This window comes from Schistocerca americana, chromosome 11 (assembly GCF_021461395.2).
Source record: "Schistocerca americana isolate TAMUIC-IGC-003095 chromosome 11, iqSchAmer2.1, whole genome shotgun sequence".
Taxonomy (NCBI): domain Eukaryota; kingdom Metazoa; phylum Arthropoda; class Insecta; order Orthoptera; family Acrididae; genus Schistocerca; species Schistocerca americana.
In genome coordinates, this window is record NC_060129.1 from 206,070,881 (window position 1) to 206,095,010 (window position 24,130).

At 40.2% G+C, this 24,130-nt stretch overlaps 1 long non-coding RNA gene across 1 annotated transcript in view; it reads right to left on the minus strand.

The window, feature by feature from the left end:
• Window positions 1-460: 460 nt before the first annotated feature.
• LOC124553700 overlaps window positions 461-24,130 on the minus strand; it is a 29,260-nt gene continuing 5,590 nt past the window's right edge. Inside the window, exons 3-4 of the long non-coding RNA XR_006968110.1 lie at window positions 3,188-3,299; window positions 461-1,321 (exon numbers count right to left, since the gene is read on the minus strand). This is a non-coding gene — a long non-coding RNA (uncharacterized LOC124553700). The remainder of the gene's footprint in view (window positions 1,322-3,187; window positions 3,300-24,130) is intronic.

Sequence of the window (24,130 nt, forward strand, 5' to 3'; positions counted from 1 at the left end):
TAAAGGCTTGCCGAAGCATCCCAATAGTCTCTGCTGCAGTTTTCCCCGACAGGAAACAAAATTTCATGCAGACTCTCTGCTCGTTGTCAACCGTGTCATTAAATGCCAAGGGAAGCGAACAGAAACACTAACAACAGAGCACAACAAACAAACCACTGAACTCCAACTGATGCCAGCTTCCTGAGCCACGTGGAATACCCCTAACCAACACCACCTAGTACCACAACACGTAACAACAAAGCGTGCACATCCAACTGCAGCATTCCAGGTATTTTTTGATCCCATCTCAAAGTTTCAGTTTTCACTGTGGTTTATCAGTGTGTAAATTCACAGGTGAACCAGTAACACCGCTATACACTCAGTCATTAAACAGAATTTCAACACCAACAGACTTGTTAACAGTTTTGACAATCAATTTTTGTACGTGAAGTTAATAGATGGTTTTAGTGAATACATTTACATGTTGAAATGAAAATTTGTTTTACTCAGATATCTTCAATCACATTAAATAATATGCAAATCCCCGCTTAAGGATCTACGCCCGAGGCCACAGTTCAATTTGAAATTCCGCACATTAAAATTACAGGATATGCCTCAAATACGTGGCCTGCCAAAAATTAGTTTTCTGGGTTAGCAAAGGTAACCCTGAACAGGGGATTTTGTAGGGTGCTTCCCAAGTCAGATGTAATGTGGAACACCACCCTCTGACATTACTTTCAGTTCTACAAATGTTGTCAAGTAATTCTGTTTAACCTCAAAATCTCCTTCCCCATACTGGACCAAGTTGTCAAGTCTTACACGCTGCTCACAGTACTGGGTTTTTAGCGCGTAATTGGCACGGTTATAAAGACTTTCAGATTTTCCACTGCGGCAACACATTTCCGTGGAAAATAATACGGCAAAGGAGCAAGACATCGAGAAGCAGATTCAAAATGCACAGGGAACGGAGACGCGGCCAAAGTCCTCGAGGTCTCTGCCAGGGGAACAGACGCGAACAACCGGCGCGAACGCGGCTACACTCCACCGCACTGTACAGCGGAATTCTGCCGCAGTCGGGGGCCGATGTCAACATGCAGAACAAGTGGCAGCAGGGCGGCCTCCACATAGCGGCAGGATACAACAGACAGGGTGCCGCAAAGCTCCTGCCGGTCCCCAGAGTGAACAGAGATGTGAGGGACAGCGAGAGGCAGGCAGTTCTGCAGACCACTGCGGCGCGTGGTGAAGCGGCCGCAGTGGGAGTGACACTGCGGGTGGGTGTGGTCGAGTCCGCGGCCGCCGGTGACTGCTGCTGCTGCTGAAGACCTCTCCAGCTCGCCATAGCCTACAACAGGAAGGTAGTAATTGACACTCTGAGGGGGATTCATGCCATGTAACGCAGGCCTGTGATACGATGCTGTAAGTAAAACAAATAAAAGACTGGTATGCCACACATCAAGTGCCACCAAATTACTGAAATATGTATCCACTCCTCTTCCCCCCCTTCCACACCCACCCTTTCTCCTCCTCATACTGTCTTCCTTCCACACGTGATACTTCCTGAACTACTGCCTTTGACTTTGTTCAAAAATCTCTCGGGCTTTCCGAACAGAAGTTCGTGTTCACACCTCTCGAATATCAGTCATTAACAGTTGAACCTTTAGGTGTTTTTCGGTGGTGTGCACAGACTGATCTGTTGCATAGCACGAGGTCTAATCTGACTGCAGTTAACGAAGCCAACGAACGTGAATACGGGATATAGTGTGTGGTAACAGGAGTGATCTGTAGCACGTTTCATCACAATAACTGAAACTGCAAAGTAAATTCAGGAAAGCTGTATCGTAACAGACACGTCTGCGACACGTATTCCAATACGTACTAGGTGTACAACTTTGCTTTTGCCGTTTACCGATAGGTGGCGACAATGGGAAGTAGTGGTCGAAAGAAACAGATCGCAGATGTCAGGCAGTTAGCTCGGCCCTCGGTCAACATAACCTCGTTCAAACATTAGTCGATTTGTGTCTGCACCATAAAGTTGTTCTGGATTGAAAATGTCAGTTTACGAGCCTAATTCTAGTCATTTGCGGGAGGTGTTACTGTTTAGTTTCAATATGAAGAGAACAGCAGGTTAGTCTTATTGAACGCTCTCTATTATGTACGGTATAAGTGAAAGAACGTTTCGTGAGTGATTTTAACTTTGCAGACCGGCATAGCGGTGGAAGAGAGAATGTTTTCGAAGATGCAGAATTGGAGACACTGCCGAGTGAACACTCGCGTCAAACTCGGGAAGAATTGGCACGATTAGTGGGAGTGACACAGCAAGCCTATTCAAAACGTCTCGAGGCTATGGGCACGATTCAGAAAGAAGGAACTTGGAGTCCCGTGTGAGCTGAAACCGAGAGAGACTGAATGGCGTTTGTGAACAGTTGCTTCAGAGGCAAAAAACGAAAGGGATTTCTGCATCGCATTGGGACTGGGGACAAACCGAATATTCACAGCTCAAAGATCGTGCTCTGCATTTGGTGGGACCAGCTCTGTGTCGTGTACAATGAGGTGTTGAAACCAAGTTAAAGAATCACAGGTGCTCGTTATCAAACACAATATGTTTGAGCAGAGTGTTCGAAGACAAACGGCCACAATACAGTGGGAGGTATGATAAAGGGATTTTGCAGTATGACAACACTCGACCCCACATTGCAAAAGGGTCAAAACGTACTTTGAAACGTTAAAATGGGAAGTCGTACCCCACCCGCCGTATTGTCCTGACATTGCTCCCTCTGACTATCACCTGTTTAGATCAATGGCGCACGGCCTGGCTGACCAACACTTCAGATCTCACAAAGAAGTCACAAATTGGATCAATTCGTGGATCACTTCAAAAGATGAACCATTTTTTCGACGTGGGATTCGTACACTGCCCGGAAGATGGGAGAACGTAGTGGCCAGCGATGGAAAATACTTTGAATGATACGTGTGTAACCAATTTGTTTCATTAAAGCCTCAAATGCCGGGGGAAAAAAATGGCAGAAGCAAAGTTTTACACCTTGTATTACTCACGTATGTTGCACATAAATTATGAAAAATGCATCAGGGTACCAATTGAGTTTGTTGCTGTATACAGCGACCTGGAATTTGGCCTCGAGGAAATCTACGGATCGCAATGGACAAATTAATGAAATAAAGAACGAAACGAAAAGGGATCCATTCTTACCGTGTCGACCGGCAACGAAGCGTCCAGCGATTCTTCCATTGCGGCAACAAATAGGCTGACGATTAATGTTCACAGGCGTCAACTTCTCCGATTTGGTTTGTGCTGCAGGGAACTGTTCGTAAACAGATATTTGAATCATTAACATCTTAACAGCAAATTGAACATTTTAACACAGATTGATTTCACATTAATTATCATTCACACACAGATTCACACTAATTTACATAGTTGTCTTAACTATGAATTGCCAGTAAACATGTAATCATCACATTTTTTGTTTTCTGTTTTTATTGAGCACAAACAACTGGACATGCTTCTAAGATATAAAATATTGTCAAGCCAAGTACACGCACAGCATTTTCTACGCATCTGCATCCACTGTCACACACTAACAGCAGTTCAACACTGAATACATTTTAGTAATATGTATTTAAATCCAAATACAGTCCAATTGCATACATATGATGACAATGAGGCAGCTACCCAAGGGATAAGCAAAAGTCAGTAATTGACAGTGCCACACTACATTCAATCATTCTCTGCTCGGCAGTCTGGAGCAAAGCAGGCATCACCAAAATCTGAAGTGACAAGAAATGTTCAATAATCGCTAGAAAGATCACTGGATCTGTTAATTTTGACAGTGTGAGGCTGATGTGCTTTTCCATCAACACTTGGTATGAAAATTGCCATTAGTTCAAGGTTTTTATATATTGAGATGCAGTGGCAAGTTAAACTACTGCAGGCCTAGGGCAGCAAAAATAAACAAGGTCCCCAGTCGGAGTTACAAATTTATGTGCTTGTAGTGTCCACTCTGTACAAAATGAGTCGGATGCTTCAGAAAAGAGTGAAGTATTGATAATGTATGTAGTCAATGCTCTAATGAAGGTCAGTTTTCACTGCCCATCACGTCACCTCACGTCATGTCGCGTCTAAACATTCCACAATGCATTTCAAATGGCGGCGTCCACATTGGCCATCAAATCACTGTCGAGGTTTCTCAGGAAGAAAGTTTTGATGGCCGACATCACGCATTTATCACACGATCCAGAAACGCATTTCCTTCCGATATACAGTGACATATGTATCTCCTAACTTTGTTTTGTCACACATTTTGTGTTATTTCTATTAGTTATTTTTGTTATTTGGTATAATTTGTTCCATTTTGTTGTTTATTTTGTTAAAATGTTTAATTCTATAATGAATGACAAAAGATTAATTGAAGCAGTGAGGTAGCTTACGAATTGTAGAACACGAGTGTACTTCATTACTTGCTCTATACTACATTTAAGTGGACTTCTATACATACCGCTATATTATTTAATATTTTACAATGAAATGGATGGCAGTATGCATGCAACTTTAAGCGGAAGAGATACTATGGTTAAAACCAGAGTACCGGTATTAAGTGGAATATATCTGGAAGTGGTCAGGCATTTATAATGTTCGATAAAGAAATGGACTGAAACCTTCAGGCATTGCATCTGCAAACCACTGTGAGGTGCATGGCAGAGTGTACGTCCCACTGTACCAGTATTAGGGTTTCTTCCCATTTCGTTCACGTACACAGTGCGAGACGATCGAATGCCTCTGTACCTACAGTAATTATTTTAATCTTATCCTCACGATCCCTATTTGAGCGATACGTAGGGGGGTTGTCGTATATTCCAAGAGTCAGCATTTAAAGCGAGTCCTCAAAACTTTGTTCGTAGACTTTCTCGGGATATTTCACATCGGTCTTCCAGAGTCTCGAAGTTCGGTTCCTTCAGTCTCTGCGACACACTACCACGAATCAGACAAACCTGAAACCATTCGTGCTGGCCTGTACACGTTCAACATACCCTGCTAGTCCTATTTGGTATGGGTCCCACACTCCTGAGCAATATTCTAGAACCAGTCAGACGAGTGGTTTGTAAGCAGTCTCGCCTGTAGACCGACTGCACTTCCCCAGTACTCTACCAATGAACTGAAGCCCACCACCTGCTTTGCCTACAACTGATCCTATGTGATCTTTCCATTTCATATCCCTACAAAGTGTTAAACCTAGGTATTTGTACGAGTAGGCCGATTCCAGCAGTGATACTCTGATATTATAGTCATTGGGTACTACATTTTTTTCGTTATGTGAACTGCAAAATTTTACATTTCTGAGCATTTAAAGCAAGTTTACAATTGTTGCACCACTTTGAAATCTTCTCAGGATCTGACTGAATAAATATATGAATATGCAGCTTCTCTTAGATAGTACTTAATTGCAGATAACTGCATCAGCTGCAGAAAGTCTGATTTTACTATTAACATTGTCTGTACGGTTATTAATACACAACATGAACAGCAGTGGTCCCAACACATTTCCCTGGGGCACACCTAAAGTTACATCTACATCAGATGACAACTCTCCACCCAAGATAACACACTGTGTCGTCCACACGAAAAGGTCCCCAATTCGGTCACAAATTTCACTTGACACCCCTGAGCTGTGGTACCGAGTCAAATGCTTATCACAAGTGGAGAAATACTGCAACTACCCGATTACCTCGATGAAAAGTTTTCAGTACGTCTGCGAGAGAAGTGCGAGTTGGGTTACTCGTGACTGACATTTTCAAGATCCGTGCTGCCTGGCATTGAGGTGGTCACACTGTTCACAATACCTCATAATGTTTGAACTCGGGATACATTCTAAGATTCTACAACAAACCTACGTCAAGGATATTGGACGGTTGTTTTGTGGATCACTTCTACCCTTCTTGTACACGGCTGTGGCCTGCACTTTTTTCCTAGAACTGGGCAGAGTTCTTTTGTTCGAGAGATCTACAATAGATTATAGTAAGAAGAGGGCTAACTCAGCAGCAAATTCAGTATAGAATCAGAAGGATTCCATAGGGCACTAGAGCTGTCCAATTTTAAGGATTTCAGATTTTTTTCTCAACACCATTAATACTCGCTTCCATTCACCTTTTCTGTGTTATAAGTATTAAATTAGGGTAATTCGCCTGGATTTCCCTTTGTAAAAGAACATTTGAAAATGAAGTTAAGCATTTCAGCTTTTGGTTTGCTAACCTCAATTACAGTCCCTGGCTCTTTTGCTAGGGGCTGGACACAACTTTGGTGTCAGCCTTTACATATGACCAGAATTTCTTTGGGTTTTGTGAAATATCACGCTACAACATTCTGCTGTCAGTCACTGAAGGCATCACACACTGCTCTTAACAGCTGACATTTCATTCGGCATCTCTCTATCTGTAGCCCGACGCTTTGTTTTATGCCTATTACATAGTAAACTCCGTTTCTTTAGAAGTTTCTCCACAGTAGCTGTATACTGTGGAGGTTCTCTCTCATTATTAGCTGTTCTACTGGGTACGTATCCATCCAGCACATGGTCAGCTGTTCTTTTAAACTTTACCCGTAGTTCCTGTACACACTCCTGCACTGTGCTGGAAGTTTGAAGTTCTTCAGTGAGATATGACACGACTGATTTTTTATCTAGTTTCTGCTTGTTTTAGTTGTCCTTTTTACTTTGGTACTCACTGTCGCCACAACTGCATCACGCTCACTGATACTAGTTTCGATGCTGACATCCTCAAAGAAGTCAGATCTGCTTGTTGCCAATAGATCCAACACATTTCCATCACGAGCGGTGCCCCTAACTATTTGTTCTAGTAGTTTTCAGTTAAGGCATTTAGTAAATTTTCACAGCTCGTCTTATCGTGCCCACCAGAAACAGAACTAATTTTCCCAATTAACTGTCTGACGATTAAAGTCTCCACCGACGATTACAGTACGATCGGGGAACTCGTACGTGCAAGTGAACCGAAGCTTTCTCTGAAGGTTTCTGTTACATCAGGAGACGAGTCTGGTGGGTGACAGAAGGATAAAAGTATTTTACACCCGCCATCGATACTGCGCCTCGCTCCAACAATATGAAGTTTCAATTTCTATCTCAGTCGATACGACTCTTTTCTACTGCAACAAATACACCACCTCCATTCCCCAACTGCCTATCCTGTCAATATACACTCAAATTTTTCCCGAAAATCTAACCGCCATCAATTTCAGTTTTCAACCAGCTTTCTGTACCTAGTGTTATGCAACCTTCACCGCATTTCACGAGCACTTCAAACTCTGGCACTGTTGCAAATGCTTCGAGAGTTAACCGTTAAGATTTTAATACTCTCACCTGCGGGAGACATTTATTTCTATCTTACACTGATACTTCCCTGTATCGTACAAGTATCACTGTCTGGACTGGACGGAGAGCCGTCTAATCTAAAAATCGCACCCCACACACAGTCTGCTACCTGACTACTGCCGTCTGCCGTATAGGGCACACCTGATTCATTTAAGGGGACCCTGCAGTTCTCAGCCCTATAGCACAGGTCCAGGAAGTGACAGCCTAGCTTGTCACACAATCTTCAGAGTCTCCGGTTCAGTCATCCACTCGACTCGGAAACGAGCGGCCACGATCAGTTCTGCGAACAGTGCAGCAAATTGTGAGCTTCGTTAAAACTTATCACGGACCCTCACTACTACGATGCAAAGTTATTCCCGTAAAGACACCGTCACGGTGTGGCTGACAGATGTAAAGTAATCTGTAGAGATAATCACGATGTCACTTATCTTGACGCTGCCGAATAGCCACCGTGCACGTGGCTTCGTCGTCTAGGCGACGATCGATTCCTTTGCTGCTCCAGATGAAAAAGGTGTGGGTTTTGACTATTACCAGACCGACCGAAATCACGAAGCAGGAGTCCACTATTTTTGTTTAGAAAATCTCTGATCACAAAAATAAAGTACCACGTGCACTGTGGATACCACATATTTATCGAGAAACACACAAAAACAACAACTCTCGACCGCAGCCAAAACGCGAGTGGCCAAAATCACGTTGCTGACCAATGACCTCAGAGTTGTATCGACAAAGAACTTACAATTTCTGTATCGATTATTGATACTACATTTTGAAGTTGCGTGAAATATCAAATAGCATAATGGATAATTCAGTGACAATAATAATAAGAGTGAGAAAATTGTACATATAAATAATGCAAGTCAAACTTTTAGAAATAATAAAAGTTTTAATTTAAATATACTTCCAAATTTGAATTGATCGCAAGACCTACCTTATGATCATACTAAGTGATCAGTTTTCGAAAACTACTTTAATTATCGTATAATGTCTCACAAAAAAATGGGCTCTATTGGTAAGCTCCATTACAAACTAAGCACAAGTCGGGTCTTCTCAGCTGTCTATTCCAGTCACTGGAATGACCCAAGAATGACCTCAGAGCCCGGACAGGCATTTGTTCTAAAGTGTGGGATAACGTGCAGTCGGTTGGATGCTGTCCCTTCAATGGCTGCTGGAATAGGCTCTTCAGCATACTGAATAACACCCTCGAGCAGACACACTGAGGGCTCCCGGTGTCCTTTCCCGATTCTTGCAGCCATTTCTCCAAGTGGTACCATCATTCGCCGTATGTTCGAACTGCCTACAATTAGTAGACCCCTACACTTTTGCGTTTGCCTCCTCCTGACTCGGATAAAACAGGTTTCCCCACAAACAGGTGAAGTGAGTCCCACAGAGTCAGTTCCAGTGTCAGTGAAAAACTTCAACTCCAACTCGTCGGTTACGGGGATCGGTACGACACCCCGAGTCCTCCCCGGTCCCCTTCCACGTTGTACGGCAGGCCCGGATCTACCACTGACGTGCCACTTACATTTGAGTGCACAAGTAATGGCAGCTCCTGTACTTTCTGCAGAGGACACTCGACTTACAGGAGAGGACGGTACTTGAGGTACCTCCGGTACCAGTACAGGAGGTACACAGCTCTCGGCAGCTCTCCCGACGCACCGCTTTGCAGCAACTGCCTATCTTTTGACAATACTCGGGACGATTTCCAGCTGCGTATGAATGTCAGCCAATTAATTCCATGTTGGAGAACAACATTCACAGTGAGGCAGCATTTTGGCTGCAACAATGGCAAAGTATTTTGTGTGTAGTATACCTCAGACTTCTAGAAGAATATAATAATTCCAATCCCAAAGAAAGCAGGTGTCGACAGATGTGCAAATTACCGAACTATCAGTTTAATAAGTCACAGCTGCAAAATACTGAAGAGAATTCTTTACAGACGAATGGAAAAACTGGTAGAAGCCAACCTCGGGGAAGATCAGTTTGGATTCCGTAGAAATACTGGAACACGTGAGGCAATACTGACCCTACGACTTATCTTAGAAGAAAGATTAAGGAAAGGCAAACCCACGTTTCTAGCATTTGTAGACTGAGAGGAAGCTTTTGACAATGTTGTCTGGCATACTCTCTTTCAAATTCTGAAGGTGGCAGGGGTAACATACAGGGAGCGAAAGGCTATTTACAATTTGTACAGAAACCAGATGGCAGTTATGAGAGTCGAGGTGCACGAAAGGGAAGCAGTGGTTGGGAAAGGAGTGAGGCAGGGTTGTAGCCTCTCCCCAATGTTATTCAACCTGTATATTGAGCAAGCAGTAAAGGAAACAAAAATTCGTAGTAGGTATTAAAATCCATGGAGAAGAAATAAAAACTTTCAGGTTCGCCGATGACATTGTAATTCTGTCAAAGACAGCAAAGGACTTGGAAGAGCAGTTGAACGGAATGGACAGTGTCTTGAAAGCAGCATATAAGATAAACATCAACAAAAGCAAAATGAGGATAATGGAAAGTAGTCGAATTGAGTCGGGTTATGCCGAGATAATTAGATTAGGAAATGAGACACTTGAAGTAGTAAAGGAGTTTTGCTATTTGGGGAGCAAAATAACTGACGATAGTCGAAGTAAAGAGGATATAAAATGTAGACTGGCAATGGCAAGGAAAGCGTTTCTGAAGAAGAGAAATTTGTTGACATTGAGTATAGATTTAAATGTCAGGAAGTTGTTTCTGAAAGTATTTGTATGGAGTGTAGCCATGTATGGAAGTGAAACATGGACGATAAATAGTTTGGACAAGAAGAGAATAGAAGCTTTCGAAATGTGGTGCCACAGAAGTATGCTGAGGATTAGATGGATAGATCACATAACTAATGATGAAGTATTGAATAGAATTGGCGAGAAGAGGAGTTTGTGGCACAACTTGACTAGAAGAAGGGATTGGTTGGTTTACAGGTTCTGAGGCATCATGGGATCACCAATTTAGTACCAGAGGGCAGCGTGGAGGGTAAAAATCATAGGGGGAGACCAAGAGATGAATACACTAAGCAAATTCAGTAGGATGTAGGTTGCAGTACGTAAAGTGAGATGAAGGTTGCACAGGACAGGGTAGCATGGAGAGCTGCATCAAACCAGTCTCAGGACTGAAGACCACAATAACAACAACTAATGTATCAGAGTCTTGTTTACATACATATTTGTGGCAGGCTTATTTACTGTAAAATAGCGCTCTGGACTGTGTGTGAAACAGTTTTGGAAGCATCAGTGGTCAACATTTACTTGGTTTCACTAGTTCACTGCAATGAAGTTTAACTATTAAAAGCCAAAGACACAATGTAAAGAAAATTTCTAAATCTTGAAGGGAAAGGTATTGAGGACAATATCACTATTGCACAAAAATTTGCACCGAACCAGTAACTAAACTTAACCTTGAACAAATTGTTTCTCACAGGGTGTGATGGCAGGTCACAACAGTCTGTTTTAACAAAAAATTGCGTTTCAACTTTCTAAAATATTTATAAAATGCAGATTCCTCTTCCTCGGGCTCTTTGTAGAGTGAGAAATCCCCCTCTGTACCACGTAATAACATTTTTTTGGACCCACTGCACTGTTTCACACTTCTCTCTTCTTTCTCTAATATACAAGCTATCCCTGCAAGCTGAAAACCATTTGAGTCCAACAGATGTCATTTCCATACAAATGTGGTATCCAGCATCCACATATTTATGTAACCGTAATTGAACTGAACTGGCCTGAACAGTAATATACATACTCAAAGATATCGGTCGAAACTTGCAGTGTATATCAGCATTTAGCACAGCAATTATCAGGTAGAGAGCAACAAAATAAGAAAATTACCTTTTATTTTGATGCCTGAAAACAAAGCCTGTAAAATTACAGTAACAGTTTGGTCACCACAGTACAAGACACTAGTTGTTATAAATATTGCTATTGTACGTATGTTTGTGCCTTCATTTTAACAACATTCTCAATTATGTCATTTAAATTCATCTCCTTTCAATTGATAAAATGGCTCGACTGGCTAGTCATTCTAGATTCATCATTAGTTTCAGAGAAACTGCTCTCTGATGATGCGACAGAGACAAATGATCCAGAAGTATTGCACTGTAAGTGACACACAGAGTAATGATTCGTGGAAGTCCCATCTAATTATAAATTTGAAGGTTTCCTAGGCCATCAATCTAAGAGCAACTTCCACACACTTATCGATTTGTACAGAGATGCCTAAAATCTCTTTATTTCTTTCAGCACATGCTCCTTATCAATCTCTTACATTTCTACCAAATACTCCAGTGCTACAGCCAGAACATCAGCAGCTTCAAGCATAAATTTAGTTTCAACCATTTGGAACAGTTTGGCCATTTTTTCATGGTTAAATAGCATTGCAACATTTTCTTTATAATTCTGTCAATGCATTTAATCGATGATTGACGAACTTCCTGAATTGATAATCCAGCATTTATTTATTTTTATTTACAAGTCAAGTTCCATAGGACCAAATTGAGGAGCAAATCTCCAAGGTCATGGAACATATCAGTACATGAAATTACAACATAAAAGTAATAATACATAAAAATAAAATGTTTCTGAAACCGAAAAATGTCAATCCGTAAGTTTACGTAAATGCAAACAACAATACAACAAGAATCAGCTTAAGCTTTCAAGGAAAACCTAAACAGAATAGAAGGAGTGACGCATGAGGAAACTTCACGTTTCGACTTGAACGCACGTGGATTACTGCTAAGATTTTTGAATTCTTGTGGTAGCTTATTGAAAATGGGTGCAGCAGTATACTGCACACATTTCCGCACAAGAGTTAAGGAAGTCCAATGCAAATGCAAATTTTATTTTTGCCGAGTATTAACAGAGTGAAAGCTGCTTATTCTTGGGAATAAGGTAATATTGTTAACAAGAAGAACGGGAAGAGTTACTCCAAAATATAATACCATACGACATAAGCGAATGAAAATAAGCAAAGTAGACTAATTTTCGTGTTGAATGCTCACTTACTTTGGATACCATTTCAATAGTAAAAATGGAAACATTAAGGGGCTCCGGAAAGGCTCAAAATCATGAAAAGTTCAATTTTTACTTTTTTACGTTTTCTGAATCTGCAGACTATTACCTTTTAATAGATATATAATTTATTCAATTCCGAAGAGTACAACTATTTTTAAATTTTTTTTGAAATGTGTTCTACATGGGCGTGACCCACTGTGGCGCTGTTAAACTGCTGTCAAATGGTGTTATTATTAACGTCCGTGTTCATCAGGTACATTTTAGTGATGTGAGAAAGTATGTGTTGTGGCTAACCTGTGATGGTTCAATATATATCGCTGGTGTGATTGTCGATTGTTTCATGTTTATTTACTCTGTCGTTATCTCGAAAATATTCGTAATTAATTCTGTTTCTTGAGTCTCTGTTTTGTTGAAGTATAATAATGAGTGAAAGTAAAGTTATTAGAAATCCTCTGAAGGCTTTTAAGAAAAGGAGAAATGTTGGAAAGCCAAAGGTATGTGTTATTACTGTAAACAATAAAGACGATAACCAAGTGAGTGAACCTAACCTCTCAAGTACACCTGCCCATAGCAGTCAAAGTCGGAAAGAAAATACTTCACAGAAGAAGCTTGGTTCAATGAGTGAAAAATATGAATGTTTTATGGGCGAATCGGATGTGAATGAATTATTTGATATGTCGGTTCTCAAAGGAATTTTTTCAAACTGTGTAAGATGTATTCATTGTAGTGAAGTTGGTCTGGAACTCTCCATAATAAAGCACGTAGGACTTGCTAGTGAAATACAACTGAAATGTGATAAGTGTTCATACATGACCACCTTTTGGAACAGTGTTGCAGTAACTGCAACTGAAGAAAATGGTAGCAAAATCTACGAACACAACAACGAGCGATGCTTGCTTTAGACAAGGAACACCTTCGGGCTGCAGACAGGGCTGTAAAGAGTCTAGAAATACAAGCAAGAGTAAACAGGAGGAGGAACAAGAGGAAGCTGGAGGAGGAGTTTGCAGAGGATGAAGATAATCCGTCCTATGGACCTGGAATGCACTAAAAAGTTAATCCAATCTTTGTCGCTCGATTCCCAAAACTTTTATTTTCTCATACTAATTACATGTTTTCTAAGGATCTTCCAAACATATTTGTTTCAAACTTTCAGTAAATGTTACACAGTACCTTCTGCATAATTTGACACAGCCTTTTTCCAAAAAACTGTATATTTTTGAATATATAAATAAAAAATTGCAAAAAAATGTTGTGAATTTTCATTACAATTGAAAAAAATCATCTTTAATAACTGAACTAAAATTTTGTAAAATCCCTGTGCTAAGTTGTAGCCCATATTCCAATAAATAATCTGTAAAAAGTTCAACTTCCTACTCCAATACTTTGTGAGGAAAGATGTAATTTATAAGCGTTATTTTAACATTGCAAGTATAGGGCATTCCGGAGCCCCTTAAGTCTTTGAACAAGATCCTGAATGTGGGCTTTCCACAAAAGTTTACTATCTATCTGAACACTCAGAGAAATTTGAACTGTTCAGTTTCACTAATCTTATGTCCATACTGTGAAATTAAAACATCAGAATTTGTTGAATTTTGTGTTAGAAACTGTACAAACTGAGTCTTACTGTGATTTAGCATTAGTTTATTTTCTACAAGCCATGAACTTATGTCATGAACTGCACTATTTGAAACTGAGACAGTGTTGCACACAACATCCCTTACTACCAAGCTAGTGTCCTCAGCAAACAAATATTTTAGTTACCCTTAATACTAAAGGGCACATGATTTACATAAATAAGTAACAGGAGTGGCCCCAACACTGATCCCTGGGGCAAACCGCATTTGACCCTACCCCACTCAGATCCCACATCACAGCCGTTATCAACATTGTGAATAATGACGTTTTGCTGCCTGTTGCTAAAGTAAGAGGTGAACCAATTGTGAGCTACTCCCTTATTCCGTAATGGTCCAACTTCTGGAGCAATATTGTGTGATCAACACAGTCAAATGCCTTTGTTAAATCAAAAAATATGCCTAGCGTCTGAAACCTTTTGTTTAACCCATCCAAAACCTCAGGGAAAAGAGAATATAGCATTTTCAGTTGTTAAAGGACTTCTAAAGCCAAACCATACATTTGATGGCAAACTGTGTGATAAAAAATGATCTATTATCCTTACATACACAGCCTTTTCAATAACTTTAGCAAACACTGATGGCATAGAAATAGGTCCAAAATTTTCTACATTTTTCCTTTCTCCCTTTTCATAAAGCGGCTTTACTACTGAGTACGTTAATCGTTCAGGAAACTGACGATTCCTAAAGGAAAAATTACAAATAAGGCTAAGTACAGGGCTAACATGTGCAGCATAGTACTTTAATAGTCTGCTAGGCACTCCATGATAACCAGGAGAGTCCTTAGTCTTCAGTGATTTAATTATTGACTAAATCTCCCCCTTGTCTGTATCACTGAGTATTTCAGACAACAACCTCAGAAAGGCATTTGCCAAGAGTATTATACGACTCCCTGCAAAAAATATATTTTTATTTAAATCACCAGCAATGCTTAGAAAATGATTGTCACATACTGTGCATATATCCGATTTATCAGTAACAGACATTTTTACTACAAACTGACTTTATATCGTCGACCTGCGTGTAGCATCATGATGCTAGTTCACATGGTATTTTTTTATTTACCTTCCCCCTTCCTTGTTTGTCAATGTTAATGCCCATATCATTGCATTTTTTGAAGCAAAAAGTGACAGAACTGTTACAATTTTAAACACGGCTGACGGCACCAAGTGTGTATAAACTTGCAACAAATGATGTTTACAGCAAATTGGTTACATGAAGTTTATTGTAATAAGCAATGGCTGGGTTTCAGCGTCACTACAGGTGTCTTCTTCAGTAGAAATAACGTCATCTAACTTTCATTACATTAACATTGTAAGCACATTCTCAAGTAATTTTTTGAAAGTTAACAGCATTGTCTGTAACAGTTCTTTCCATCACTAAAAACTCAATCGGGGTTTTAAATTTGACAAGTCTTTAATCCAAAGTCATTTTTGGGTACTGCACATATTGTCGGACTAAATTTACTTCCTCCAGTGCTGTGCGTCTAAAGTTGATGTAGGTCATAAAGATAAATATCACATGCAGCTGGAAAGAGCAAACTCGGACATCTATTAAGGTTTGCCATAGATGGATCTTTCATACCTTCCAAAGGGCTTACAATTATTTTCACATTTCCTGTTATGACTGACAATAGTATTGAGCACTCCAGCAAATACCAGGCAATTATTTCAAACTGTCCCCTATTTTTTTTCCCCCTACAAGTAATTCGAATCTATAAGTAGATGACAAAAAGAATGAAATTCTCTACAGTTCCAAAACAGGAATAGATGCGAATGCACAAACTCCACAGAGATTTAAGAAACAATTGACACAGACTGAACACAGCTTGTGGATTGACTTTTCTGAATTGTTTGTTTCACTTCTCCACGTACATCAGACAGACATGGCATCATGTTAACCTTCATCCATTCACTGCAATATCCAGACCATCTTTTCCCAGGTGTTGTTGAATATATTTTCACATATCCTCTGCAGTCTTTCCCAACATAAATAAAAAGCTAAGATGGGTTCCACAACTTCCACAATCGTGTCTTCTATACTGGCTTAACTGTAATTACAGTAAAGCTGTGTAGATGGTACAGTCATCAAAATGTTTCCTGCAGAATAGCTGCAGCCAGCTCATTATCTACATTTACATACATACGCCACAAGACACGGTATGACGTATGACAGAGCTTACCTCGTACCACTACTAATCATTTCCTTTCCTGTTCCACTCATACAAGGGGTGTTCAATAAGTAATGCAACACTTTTTCTCAGTCAATATCGGTTGAAAAGAATTCAGAATTTGGGGAAGGACATCACGGAATTTCAGCCCCTATATTTTCATGAAGTTCCAATAGCTGGCAGCACTACACATAGCCTTCAAAATGGCATCTGTAACGGACTGTTTCCATCTCCGTGACAACACGAGGCCTCACACAAGCCCACGCACCTGAGAGAAACTCTCGAAACTTCATTCGACTGTTCTTCCTCACCCGCCCTACAGTCCGTATCTCTCACCTTCCGACTTCCGTCTGTTTGGTCCGATTGGGGACACACTTCACGGGAAGCGGTACACGGATGTAGCGAGGCAATGGCTCCGATGTCGACAAGTAGAGTTGTACCGTGCGGGCTTATAGGCCCTTCCAGTAAGGTGACACGAGGTTGTCACACTGAATGGAGATCGTGTTGAATAATAGTGTTTTGCAGCTGAGCAAGTGGGGAATAATAGGGTGTACTAGAATTCTGAATAAAATCAACCTGCTTTCAGAAAAAATATCAGGACACCCCCTCTCCTCCATCCACAAACAGACAACCCAGCCCCCCTCCACTTGCAGCCCCCTCCCCTTGTCTGCCACTGATGTAATGTACCAGATAAGGCACAATCCTCAATGACTCGTCTTCTAAGATGGTGTCAACACATCTTGTTTTTTGTACTGTCATGGCAGGGAAAATATGACAGCTGGTTTTGACAGTACCTAACTTCTTTTGCTCCTTTTACCAAAACACAGCAGAGCTTACAACAGTCCATCATGAAACATTTAATTTCTTTATTTACGTTGTTGCAAAACCCCACAACAATTCACTTGTCCCCACCTACCAACATCCCTTAAAAATTTATATTATTTTATTGAAAAATCTGTAGTTATTTAAACATCATGAAGATAAGGAAGTTTTGCATTTTAACTATATGGAAAAATACTCTTCTCTTTGCATGCTATCCTTTGCCAAAATTTTGTTTCTATATCCCAAACCGTTTTTAAGATACAGGTGAGATGTTGTGGCACGATCTGAACCAAGTCCATTTCATACAATCCATTTTGCCGAGATCTCCTCCCAAGTTTAAAGACTAGTTCAATACATTACCTGCGTTTCGTTTGCAGAAAGTATGCAACACAAACAAAACGCAAATTCATAGCAATCCTTGTTTTCCCATCCAAACTATTCAATTTTTTGCAATAGTTTACTTAATATGAAAACATCACAATAATTCTGGTTTTTAACAAAATGACAGACGTTACTTCATTACGAACCTGCCGAATGAGGTGATTAGACGAGAGAGAATCAATCTGTTTTACTCAATAGTTTGAGAAAGACTCCAAACCTCGACATTCTGTTTCGTCTCACGTTAACTGGCGTTCTCTGTGGCTTCCCGTCTTGCAGGCTGTGGTGGTACTCGCCATGTACGAGGTTTGTCCGTAAAATACGTATAAAAGTTGAATAATAACTATTTTACAATTATTCAGGTATTACAATATGGTCTCCTTCGAAGTGCCCACCCTGAGAGCGATACACTTCTGCCAACGGCGTTTCCACTGTTGATAACATTGCTGAAAGTCTTCAGTTGTGTTGTCGTTCGGTTGCCGTGTCGCTTCCGGCTCGGTGGCTTCCACATTTCCCGAGTGCCACCCCCGAAGCACCATATTGCATTTCGGGAACGTGAAGAAGTCACACGAGGCTAAATCGGGTGAATAAGGTGGGTGGTCTGTCACGGTGATTGAGCTTCGGGCCAAAAACTCGCGCACAATGAGCAACGTGTGAGCGGGCGCATTGTCGTGATGAAGGATCCATCTGCCCCCTTTTGCCAACTCCGGTCGAACTCCAGCCACACGAGCTCTGAGACGTGTCATAACTTTGACGTAAAAATGTCCCTTCACTCTCTGGCCGGGAGGGACACATTCCTTGTAAACAATGTCCCTAGAATCAAAGAAAACAATCAACATAGTCCTCACATTGGACCTCGATTTTCGCAACTTTTTTGCTCTCGGTTCTCCAGCTAGTTTCCATTCCTCGCTTTGAGATTTGAGCTCCACATCGAATTCGTAAAATCAGGACTCGTCTCCAGTGATGACTCAGTCGAGGAAGTCCCCTCGTTCCTCTGCTTCCAACCAATCCTCACAGCACTCGACCCTCTTCGCTTTCTGTTCTGGCATCAAGAGCTTCGGTACGATTTTCGCACACAATTTCTTCATTTCAAGTTTTTGTGCCAGGATTTCGTGAACGATTGTTTTGGGGATTGACAGCTCGTCAGCAATCATTCTGACCGTCAATCTACGGTCTTTAAGAACACGAGCCCGAATTCGTTCAACATTTGCATCGGAACTCTATGTCTACGGGCGTCCCGGGCGAGGGCCACCGTTCACTACTTCTCGGCCATCCCGGAACCTTTTTAACCAGTTGTTCACGGTCGGTTCCTTCGGAGACTTGTCTCCGTAAACTTGTTTCAGACACTCAAAAATCTCTCAGCCATTCTTGCCTAGCTTTGCAAGAAACTTGATGTTGACGTGCTGTTCCTCAGAGAGAGCTCCAGGCCGACGGCAGGTGAAAAAGGGTGACTGTCACAACAAGCTGCCGCACACGCAGAGTGCTCCGACTCGGACTGAGCGTTGATGGGATTGATTACAGCAGTAGTCCCACCTGGTGGTGACTGCAACTTTTAACAAAGACATTCTTGAACTTTTATACGTATTTTCCAGACAAACCTCGTAATGTAGTTGAAGCACAGATAGGCCCATCCTCTTCTGGACATGACCTTTATAACAGCAATCCATAGCCTTCCATATAAAAAAAATTGCCGATTTTGTTACATCTTTAAGTAATACACATACAAATTTTAACTAGTGTACATTATATTTAGAAAATAAAATACTTCCCACGTGAGTTTATAAGTGATACACAAATCATTTTATTCAGAAAATTGCAAATTTTATAAAGAGATAAAAATCTGAAAATGTGGGAACAATTTTTTTTTTTCCATTATACCTCCCCTTAAATGTGCCTGTCTGCAACTTAGTGTGTTATTATGGTAAGTAGCAACCTCTCTTCCGAGACTGTTTATATTCCTACCTGGAATTTCCATTGTTTGCTTTCACTTAATATTATTTTTTTAAGAACCTCTTCACATCATCTGTAAAATTTAATGAAACAGAATTACGAGGTTCTTGTTGCCTACCTCTGATTTATCTCTAGCACCTGAAGGACCATCTATCGAGATTGGTAATTTTATTGCTTGCTGCCTGGAAAAATTGTGGCAGTAACAATACCCCTAGCGAACCTTCACCGAGGGTTTTGGAGAGAGAAGAAATGACAGTTGTCTAGTGGAACCAGGCTCATTGTCAAAATACCAATCCCAAATGTCATCAAAGCAACAATTCTGAATGGCAAGTCAAAAAGGAAGCGTGCCATTTGATTTCAAAAGACTGGAGCTCCCTATTCATCTTGCATTCGTAATGACCATTGAATCCCAAGTCAGTCATTTTAGGTACATGTAGGCTTTTCGAACAGTCAATTATATGAAACTTCCTGGCAATTTAAAACTGTGTGCCCGACCGAGACTAACTCGGGACCTTTGCCTTTCGCGGGCAAAGGCAAAGGTCCCGAGTTCGAGTCTCGGTCGGGCACACAGTTTTAATCTGCCAGGAAGTTTCATATCAGTGCACACTCCGCTGCAGAGTGAAGATCTCATTCTGGAGTCAATTATATGTCGCACGCTCAAAAGTGTCTGCCAAAAAAATTGTTATTGCGAAAGACAAAGACAAAAATGCTCTGTGTTCAAAAGTATACCAACAAACTTCAAATTTAATTACTGCACAAAGAATCCTTGTCTTTCATTATTTTGCACATGCAAATGTGTGTGCTTCACATGTGTGTACATACTCCAAAAGAAAAAGAGCCATCGCAACGCATGCTGGGCACAGCTCATGTTGAATAAAATCTGCTACCAGCCACAATCAAAGGTGGGTTATTTAGATCGCAGCCATTTTCAGTCTTACGCCTATCTTTAAGTAATCATACCTTATAGGTTATAAATTCTGTTTTCAAATGTAGTACACATTTTGAATGTGTGAGTTTATGTCTCGCCTGCAGGTAACAACATTTTTAGTGGCATTAATGTGTGGAAATCTGAATATGGCGGTGCAAGTGAATACTTTGGTGAGAAATGCTCAATTGTGATACGGATATTCCATCTAACAGTGAACAATTAACTCTAATCGAACGTCACAACATGAAACTGAATGTACAGTCATTTGAAGATCAGCATACGTACAAAACTGGTCCTGATTTAAATAAACCATCTCAAACAGTGATGACAGATTTTGTGTGTTCCCTTTCCTTATTTGCTGAAACTGCCCAAAGAACATTTATTTTCTTACCAGGTAGCGCACTATTGCTGTTTATAGAAGCCACTTGACACCAATTTCTCTTGATCCCCAGTCAGTTCAACATAAGGACTGATGCTTCGTGATTTAGTACTTTCGCCACTTTGTAATGCACTGTCACCCTTGGGGGTTAACCGAAGCGTCCGATTCCACCTGTCAGCTTTGACCCGTGACAAAGACGATGGCGCAGAGTTTAGTTTGTGAGAGTGGCGTGCTTGCATGTGTTTCGTTTTGATATGATTGGTGATGCTCTCTGGTGGTGTGTTTATGTGTTGTGTATTAGGTCATGCTTTTGGTTCAGTGTGTGTGTTTATAGGCAGCGCATTGTTGTGGTCGATGGTTCTCTCTGGTGGTGTGTTTACGGTTAGCATGTTATGCGGCATATGGGGTTCATTTGCATGGTAGCATTGCATATGTGTGGTATCGGTTGTGACTGTGCTTTCAGTGGAATATTTTTCAGTGAGTGAACAATTTTGGTTTTGTTATGTCAATGTTATTGTAGTTTTGTTAGTCGTGTGTGAATTTTTGTAAATCGCTTTGTTTATGTCTTTGCTAGGTATTGATATGACTGACAAGGTGAACAGTTTAGGTTGTCGTCGATGATGGGGGACAGTGAATTGTCTCTAATAAAACTTCTTCAGCTATTCGGCCTGTTGGCTGAAGTTGTGAAGTGTTCAGTTTCTCGTGAAGAAATCGGGCTTACTAAAGTTCTGGTGTCTCGGCTAAGGGACAGCTATATGTGGAGATGTCTTAGGGATAACAGGTCAAGAGAATTGGTCAATTTTAATTTTCTAAGTTTTTTTTTTTTTTTTTTTTTTTTTTTTTTTGTAGGATTAAGTGTGGTGGTGGTGAAAGTTGAGACTTATGTTGTGTCAATAGTTGCTGTTGACCTATATAGGTCAAGGGAAGTGTTTGATTCCAGTGTTTTTAGTTGATTTTGGGAAGGTTGTGGTTGTTTTATTTTACTGTTTTTGTCGTTCAGTTTAGCAGCGTGTGTTTATTTTTAGTTTGCCCCCACCCAAATACCCCCAAGTTCCCTCGCTTGTCCTGTTAGTTTCATTATACTTTTGGAGGAATATGTATTTGATGGTTTTTTGATCTATTTTTGTGTTTGTTGTCATTTTTATGTAATGACGTCATGGTCGCGATATGGGAGTTGCCGTGAATGGTCATTTCCGCCATATTGGTGACGTCATTGGTCAAAGCAGATGGGTGGAATCTGACATTTCTGTAAACCAACCCTTGGCACACTAAGTTGTTTGGCTGTGGCAGCCATTAAGTTGCCTGCCTGGACAGGTTCTATAGCTTTTGCCCTTTATTTGCGCCTGTAATTTCTACTGGTTCTCATTCCTGGAAGAAGGTGCTCCAGTTACTGACCACACCAGACATTGGAACCCAAATTCACAAGCATAAAATTCCAATAGGAATTCTTAATGTAATTAATTTTGGTCACATATGTTTTGAACTCAAACCATAAATAAGACCCTGGAGCCAATCACTGTTAGGTGGTATGAAAGACTGGACCATGACAATTATTACCAGTCTTCTATACCTTACCTTAAAATTAACAGATGGGAATGATGATATTTTTAAAGAGTCTTCTGTTCTTAAACTCTAGTTATCACACCCAACAGACAAGAATTAACTGGTGAAATTGTAAATGATGTTTCTCAGAAAATCATTAAGTGGTTCTCTGCAAATGGGCTCTCATTAAACTTTGACAAAACACAATACATACAGTTCCACACAGTAAATGGAATGACACCATTAATAACTCCAGACTTCGATCAGAAATTGGTAGCTAAGGCAGAATATTCTAAATTTCTAGGTGTATGCATTGATGAGGGGTTGAACTGGAAAAAACACATGGGAGATCTGCTGAAACGTTTGAATTCAACTACTTATGCTATCAGGGTCATTGAAAATTTTGGCGATATACATCTCAGTAAATTAGCTTACCACACCTATTTTCATTCTCTGCTTTCGTATGGCGTCATATTCTGGGGTAACTCATCATTGAGTAAAAGAGTGTTCATTGCACAAAAGCGTGTAATGAGAATAATTGCTAGAGCTCATCCAAGATCATCCTGCAGACACTTATTTAAAGAGCTACAGATCTTCACTGTGGCCTCACACTATATATATATATATATATATATATATATATATATATATATATATATATATATATATATATATATATATATATATATTCACTTATGAAATTTGTTATTAACAATCCGAACGAATTCAAAAGTAATAGCAGTGTACATGGCTACAACACTAGGAGAAAGGATGATCTTCACTACTCAAGGTTAAGTCTAACTTTGGCTCAGAAGGGGGTAAATTATGCTGCCACAAAAGTCTTTGCATCTTAAGTCTGACAGATAGCCATATAGCATGTAAAAGGAAATAAGAATTTCTTAATGGCAACTCCTACTCAGTAGATGAATTTTGGATATAGTAAGTGGGTAATTTCCCCAACAGCCACAAAAAATAAATAAATAAAAAGATTAAGTGTCATGTAATATTTTGTGTAATGTAATATCTTGTATTGACACCTTTTATTAATCTGATACGTTCCACATCATTACGAAGTGTCGTATTCATGATCTATGGAACAAGTACCAATCTAATCTAATCACTGATATCTTGTTGTTCAACTGAGGAAGAAAATACCAGTGTTAGCCACGAAGGAAAAAGTAAGCAAGCAGCCAAACACTGGTATTACCAACAGCCAAAAGAAGAACATACCTAACACTGGTATCGTGTACTTCAGTTCATCTACGAATTAAGTATTGCGAAGAAAACTATAACTCTTCCATTGGTACCCTGTAGGTCAGATGACATTACCTATTGTGGAGGAAACCACAAACACAGTATCTCATTTCCGGTCACATGAATATTAACTGATGGGCAGAAAATGACACTTAACACTGGTATCCTATACAGATCAACTGAAAAATAGGATATTAGTGTTACCCCCAGCAAAAAGAATGACAAACCTGACGTGTCTTATTTATTACGGCACTGCAGTAAAGTAAATGGTACACAAATTCCTTAAAACAACAAATGAAACACACACACACACACACACACACACACACACACACACACACACACACACACACACATTCTTTCTTCCTTTCTTTTAAGGGTACATTCATTCATTCAAATTTAGAACTTGACACTTCGTTTCCAAAGCTATGCAATTTACTATTGAATTTAACTGAATTTTATCTGATCCTGTAAGATTACATTGTGTACAGTAAATGTACATGTAATACAGGACGTGTCAAAGTAGTAACATTCATTATCACTTATTTTTCTACCCCTTTAGCTTTTATTACATAATTGATAATGAATAACAAACTTTTTCAATGTGAGAGTAAGTTTCTTCGGAAAGTTGTCAAGTACACTACGTTGCACTTTTTAGACAGACTACTTAGTA